Here is a 7734-nt window from a genome sequence, read left to right as displayed (position 1 = left end):
CATGCCTTGGGATTTATTCCCAGATTTTAAGATTAATGAGCATATCTGAAGCTACCACTCATCCTACAAGACCAGTAATATCATCCTGAGCCAGAGATGGAAGCTGCTGTGTTGGAGGGTTGAACATATTTCCAGATACATAGGCAGCCTGGCTCATGCAGACATATAAGAACCTTCTTATAATGAATTACACCATTTCAGAATATTCATGAACTGGCAGAGACATGGTAACAAGGTCAGCCAATGAATAGGCATAGCAACAAAGTGAGCCAATGAGGACTGTTTGGAAACTGTAACTGGAAGCAGCCTTTGTATTCAGCTGTGAGCTCTGAAGCTGAAAACAAATCTGTTCTAGTCTGCAGCTCTGAATCAAAATTGAAACTGTTCTCTGCTGTTCTCTCCTCTGCTTGTGTTTTGCCTGTAACTGCTACCACATTGGAAGAATCTGCTGTTGGTATTATAAATTTACTACATGTGTTATTATGTATATAAAGAAGTTAATGAATCCTGCTAAATCAGTTATTTGAGTGTGCTTTCTGGATTTGATTTTCTGCAACAAACTCTGATTGGTTGATGGGAGTGAGCATTGCATATATCTAGTTTGATCAACCCACTATTAGAGCTCACCCTTCATTTGCTCACCCTTCATCCAAAAATAGGAGAAAAACCACCCAATAACATTAACTCAATGTTATATGACCATTTAAAGGATGTTAAGTTTCTGGCAGATTTAATAGAGAAAGCAATGAGATAATTCCATCTTAGTTTTTCTATATTCCAAATCAGTTGTTGTTGTTTTTTTAAATGGATGCTGTTGTCATAATTGATTTAAACAGATTGACAGTAGCTCTACACAGTTCAGAACAAAGGTGCCAGGTTCACATTTCGGACCATCTGTATGCAGAACATGTGTTCTACCATCTATATAATTATAATTCTATACTTCTTATTTTATTTCTGATATATGCAAGTTAATATACCTTTACTTCTATCTAAAAGTAATTTCAACTGCAATGTGTGACTAACAGAGCTCTGCACCTTCTCAAATGTTTCATTATTTGTTACAATTAAAACTGACTTTTAAAACAGATTTTTCCCCCATATTTCACTATGAAAAAAAGATGCAATGCCATTATTTGCATTAAGTTTAACAAATGGCTTCTTTAAAGTAGTGACATCTTCTTCTGGTAAAATCAGAGTAATACAAATAAGAGAAAGGTGTTGTACATGCACTGATACAAAATATAAAGCATTTCATTGGAAGCAATTAGATGTGAGCATTGCTCTATAGCACAGTGGTGGCTAACCTTTTCGGCACTGAGTGCACACATCGGAAACCGGAAGAGCAGTTCCTTGACACACGTGCATGTGGGAGTGCCAGAAACCATGTGCACCGGCCACCTGGCCTTCTGGTTTCTAACATGCATGCATGCGCGAAGACCAGCTGGCCGGTGTATGCATGCGCTCTAGGGAGCTGCTCTTCCAGTTTCCGTCACTGCCACATGTGCGAAGACCACCTGGCTGGTACACGCATGCACACCAGGGAGACTGCTGTTCCAATTTCTGGCACTCCCGCACATGCAAAGACCAGCTGGCCAGTGCATATGCGCACGCCAGAACCCAGAAGAGCAACAGGCGATGGCTGGCGTTTCTGGAAAGATTGCTCTGTGTACCATATTCAGCACATGTGGGATAGGTTTGCCTTTACAGCTCTAGCATCGAATTTCATTGATATCATATTTAACTAAAGTACTCAAATTATTGATATTGTTTTGTGAAAATCTACAAAGAATAAAATGGCCAATTTATGCAAACCTGTTAGATTCCCTACTAAGAAAGTCAGAATCTGCCTATATTTTTATTTATTTTTAAATCATATTAATATGGCCACTTGTCTCACAATTAAGTGGAACATACAAGAAAAAATAGCTTAAGATATTGCCCTGGAGTCAAAATTCTTACTAACATGGTGGAAATTTGGGGAAGGTGTTTTTAAATTTGTATCAGCACATTTCCCTGAACATTTCATTATCAATCATTGTTTTTTTTAAAGTTTACTTGTGCTAGTTTGTCCTTCATATGCAACACTTCAGAGCACTCCTTAATTGTTCTCCTGGGTCAGCTTTGTTGATTACTTCTTGTCTGCATAAAACTCTTTCATAGAGTAATTATAAATCCTATATACATATATCTTGAACAACAGCATGGTCAGGGGAGAAAGGAAGTTCAGTCTCTTGAAAGTAGCATTGTTATATGGCATTGTGATGCATGCCCTACCCCCTTTATATATCTTGTGCCTTACATGCACAAACAAAAGGAATGGAGCTTATCGTTCAACATGGCTTTCATCTTGTGAATGTTGCTACATCTCATGACAAATCCTATGGAATTCAACACAGTCTAATGTAGCTGTGCATAACACTACACAACCACCTGCCTAAATCGCAAACCACCATGCCTTGTGTTGCAAAAATGGACATTTATTTATTTGGAACAAGTACATGTAAATTAACTAAGTTTGGGTGGCTAACAATCAATGTACAATAGTAAAACAACATTAAAACATACTGTAAACAAAAGAAAAAATAACATTAAAATAATTGAAATACAATAATTAGGACACAACATAACTAATTCACAACACAAGTGCACATATATTGGACTCCACTAATGTCCTGGCCTTAATACTCAGGTCTTCATAGTTTCCTGGGGAAACAGTTCCATAGGGCTGACACCAGGAAGAGAGAAGTTAACTCATTCTGAGTCAAATCACTTCATTCATCTATCAGTTACTCTGTGTGGTAATCCATCTCCAAACACTCAAGAGAGATATTCCTAGTCTTTGTGTCTGAGTCGTTCTTTGTTGAAAGTATCAGGAGGATTTTGAATTTTATCCTAATTTACCTATTACATTCATGAATTATTCATAGGACTAATGCATATAAGATGTTCATTATATAATGTTTTAGCTCTTGATTCTCCCTGAAATCTTTGAATGATTTTAATTGTAAAAGTATTACTCTGAGTGGGCTAAGATTATATATTCACTCCAGGCATGCACACACACAGGCATTTATAGCAAAAATGTAATAAATAAGTAATTATGCATAGAAAGAGAATGTGTACGTGCAAAAGTTAGAAACTTATCTTTTAGACAAGAGAATTAAGTTAAATGTCATATTTTAAAAGCTTGGTTTTTATAAAGCTGATTTTATATCATAAGCTTTCTTGCTGGTAGGACTACCTCAGTTCTATTGAGGACTATTTATTTAATTGGGCAAGGATATGACCTGAACTGTACAATATTAAGTGTACAACAATGCATTTAATTACTGTACATCATATTCAAGAACTGTTTCACTAGTAATAAACAAGAGTTATAAGCAGACTGCCTGGAAAATTATAAAGAAAACTCTAACTTCAATTATTCCCTCAATTTTTGGAGCCCAATATGGTAGCCCAAAATAAACTTGATATTTTTAAGTTCCTATAAAATTAATACAATTTCTCATTACTAGATAAATATTGAGTCTCCCACAAAATAGGGAATTATGTGTAAGATAGAAGCAGTTATAATAGTTAGTATAATATAGTTATAGTTAGTATAATATAGTTATACTATATTTTGTATAGTTATATTATAAATTTCTTATTAATGCATACTATCTTATACCTACATTTATAAACATTAATGTTAGCTAGAAAATCTTTTCTCTAGGTTGCACATCCATGGTATTTTACATACTTGCAAAATGATAAGTGCAGCTACCAGAACATTATCAAACATGAATAAATAAGGTAAAAACATGTTACAGAAAACTACTTTAAAACTATACTGCATCTTTATTGCCTTATTCATTTATTTATTAACTCAAGGTAAACTGCACCAAACTTGATTGCAGGAAATACGACTTCAGAAACAGAGTGGTCAATGTCTGGAATACACTACCTGACTCTGTGGTTTCTTCCAGGGGTGGGATTATACCAGTTCACACCTATTCGCTATTGTTAACATTCTAAGCAGTTTAGAGAACCGGTTGTTAGAAGAAATTACTGGCCTAATCCTGTAAGGAAGGCAGGAAGGAAACATTCTGGTGTTACTTACAGAAACTGCCTCTCCATTAATTCTTATTACATTCTTGGCAGGACTAGTCTCAGGAACATCTCTGGAGTTTTTTCCCACTCCTTTGCTTGTGTGGAGTGACCATTCAAAGTTACAATGGCACTGAAAAAAGTGACTTATGATCATGTTTCACACTTATGAATGTTGCAGCAACCCCACAGTCTTGAGAGGCCAGGCGAGGAGATGCGTGCCTCGATGTGAGTGGTGTTGAGTTGGCCACAACCAGCCAGTCACATGACCACCAAGCCACACCCACCAACTAAGCCACGCCCACAGAACCGGTTGTTAAAAAATTTGAATCCCACCCCTGGTTTCTTCCCTAAACCCCCAAAACTTTAACTTTAGACTGTCTACTATTGATGTCACCCCTTTCCTAAGAGGTCTGCAGGGGGCGTGCATAAGCGCACCAACATGCCTACCGTCCCTGTCCTAATGTTTCTTTTCATTCGTATTCATTTCATATATTCATAATCATGTTTATACTTAAACCTGTTATCTAATACTTGCTTGACAAATAAATAAACAAAAAATAAATAAATAAAATTATATGGTATAATGATGAGCTCTAAAATTGCAAGATTTTTTTTCTCTAATGCTTAATAAGTATGCTGATTATGCTTAGGAAAAGTTTGTAGAACAGCTTTCTTTAATCTCAGATTCCCCCTCTATTTGGCAGTACATTAATGGAAATGGAAAATTGCCTCATTCTAAATGTCAGAATAACAGAGCACCAAAAACAGTTCAGTCATGTCTTTCAAACCACGCACATATGGTTCAGCAAATGTCACTATTCTTCCCTACTTCCTTCCCATTTGTCTCTTGTCTCTTATCACTGTCTGAGTCAAAACTTTCTCAAAGACTCGTTTTCTAGACTGTGTAACTTGACAAGGTATTTTTCTAGCTAAGAAAGCATAATGCTCTGTCACTTACTAACCTAAATTAGGTGCACCCCACACAGAGGACACGTGGCTTAAAAGACAATTTCTCTTTTGTTATAATTTACTTTTGTGATTCTCTTGTGATTCAATACTGCACTGTACTGAAAAACTGGAAAGAAGGGGAGGGAAGGGGAGAGGAGAGGAGGAGAAACTGCCTGCATTTTTATTCCTCCACAGAACACTACACTTAAACTAGCTATTTTACTTCTTCAGCTTATCACTTCTGAGGATCCAGGACAGTGGTGGGATGCAAATTTTTTTACTATCGGTTCTGTGGGCATGGCTTGGTGGGCATGGCAGGGGAAGATGCTGTAAAATGTCCATTCCCTCTCCACTCCTGGGGGAAGCTTACTGTAAAATCTCCATTCCCTTCCCACTCCTGGGGAAAGGTTACCACTGGTTCTCCAAACTACTCAAAATTTCCACTACCAGTTCTCCAGAACTAGTCAGAACCTGCTGAAGACCACCTCTGATCCAGGAGTAGAGTTTTGTCATACATCTTTTCACTAGTCTTGATGAGCACCTTGTCCTCATTTGACCTTTGCTAAAAAATATTGATTTAAAAAAATACTTTATTTACAATGGTTTCCTTTTAATTTTAATGACAAATTTTCTCTTCAGCCTTACAATACTATACAATACTATAAATTCTCCATCAAACATTTTATGTCAACCAGGACTATGCATATTTTTGCAGATGAGGGATCAGTATGCCAGGAGCCACATTCCAACATGTAGTGAGCACCAAGTTAAAAAATAAATAGAAACTGAACAAAAACTCATCATGACTAAAGGAAGACACTTAATATGGATAGTGGGATGGGTGGTGGCTAAATTTGACACATAAATAAATATGATTTCTCCGGTTGTATTTAACAGTTTCCTTTTTCTTCTGATTAAAATAAAAATTAGTTACAAATTTTAGAGAGGTATGGGAAATAAATAAAAGCTAGGAGACAGCATGTAATTGGGGACTCAAGCTGTGAATCTTTATCTCATCTCATCTCATTATATTTATTCCTTTGTTTATTTGTAGGCCATTTCACATAATATTTTTTAAAGAATGCTGACAAATTCAGATTGTTGAGTGGTTGGAGATTGTGAGGGGCCTGGATGGGCCACAACAGGCTTCAGTTTAATCCTAGCAAGACTGAGTGACTGTGGACTTTGGGATACCCTGGTTCCGGAAAGATATCTCTGGTTTTGGATGGAATTTCCATGCCTCAGAATCAGTGCACAATCTAGGTTTTTTCCTGGACTTATGGATCCTTTCTGAGGAGCAGGTGGCAGACACGGCTAGCAAGACTTTCGGACATCTTTGGACCATGCATTAATTATGCCTGTGCCTGGACTGGGAGGTTCTATTCAAGGACATTTATGCCCTAGAGATTAGGCTCCTGTACTTTACATTTGGAGAAAATTTGGAAGCTTCAGTTGGTGCTGAATGTGATGGTGTGGGCAGTTTGTAGGGTTTATACAGGAAATGGCCACTAGTCTAAAATGGCTTTTAGCGTGTGTTCAAAATAATTATGGCAAGTTTCAGAAGGATACAGGTACATGTAAGCTGTATGTAGCCCAAAAGAGGTCAGTTTGCTGACATTCCTCATCATCATAGGTTATTGAACACTGCTAAAGATTTGCAAGTTGTACTTTTTGGTTTCAAATGTTCATGCCTTCTTTCAGCTCCAGATAGGCCATCATTATATTACTAGTGTGCATTGGCACAAGGTTTGGTTCAAACTCCAAGTTTAAGCAATCCTGAGAAGAGCCTTATTTATTCAGTCGACTGCTTTGATTCAATATGATTTTATTTAACTTCAATTAAAATGTAATTAATTAATAATTTTAAGAACAATTAATAGGAGCCTTTTATCCTATGCAGTTAGGGGTGAGGTTATGCTCCTTTGGGGTGTTTTTTTTGGTGGAGGCAGAAAGATAGAGATAATTTTCATGGAAATGATGAGCACTCACAGAGGTACTTCTGTTTTCTTCCTTAGCGATAGTTTGGAATAGAGGAAGGTGACCTTTTCTTCTTTTATAAGTCATGTGAAAATGATATATAATGTTGACACATCATAAATGAGAAACCGTCACTATTACAGAAAGAATTGTTGAGTTATAATGAATGGAACCAATTTAACGCTTTTAATGTATATTACATTTCATATTCAGCTGGTATAAAATATATAACAGAGAAGGAGGAAAGGAAGCTGTTGATCGTGTAAAATCTCTCAGAGTTCACAGGGCGCATTTAAGTTGCTTCACTATCCAAACAGCTGAGCACTGATATTGACACAATGGTTGGAGATTCTTATAATATTCATGAATGAAATTGATGTGCAAATCATATTAATATCATTCATACATAAAAATAACAAGAATACTGTCATTTTCCAAATGGAAGTATTTTTTCATCCTTGAGAAATTAGTGATGCTATTAAATGGTTTTTGGATGACAATACCATATCTAGAAGTTGCTTTATTAATGGAAAAATCCAATATTTGCAAAATTGTAACATGAATACAATTGTGAAAGGCTATAATTAAGAGCTTTAGGTGCTGTAATACTTTTTAGGAAATCTCCTAAAATTGATGTAATGTGCAAATTAGTTTAATCATATAGGAATTATGTTTAATACACTAAATGAGAGGCAAGACTGAAAAAACCCTTGA

This window comes from Notechis scutatus, chromosome 4, assembly GCF_049901735.1.
Source record: "Notechis scutatus isolate UNSWTSFEM ecotype Mainland chromosome 4, rNotScu1.2, whole genome shotgun sequence".
In the NCBI taxonomy this organism is placed as follows: domain Eukaryota; kingdom Metazoa; phylum Chordata; class Lepidosauria; order Squamata; family Elapidae; genus Notechis; species Notechis scutatus.
This window is presented reverse-complemented; position numbering follows the sequence as displayed.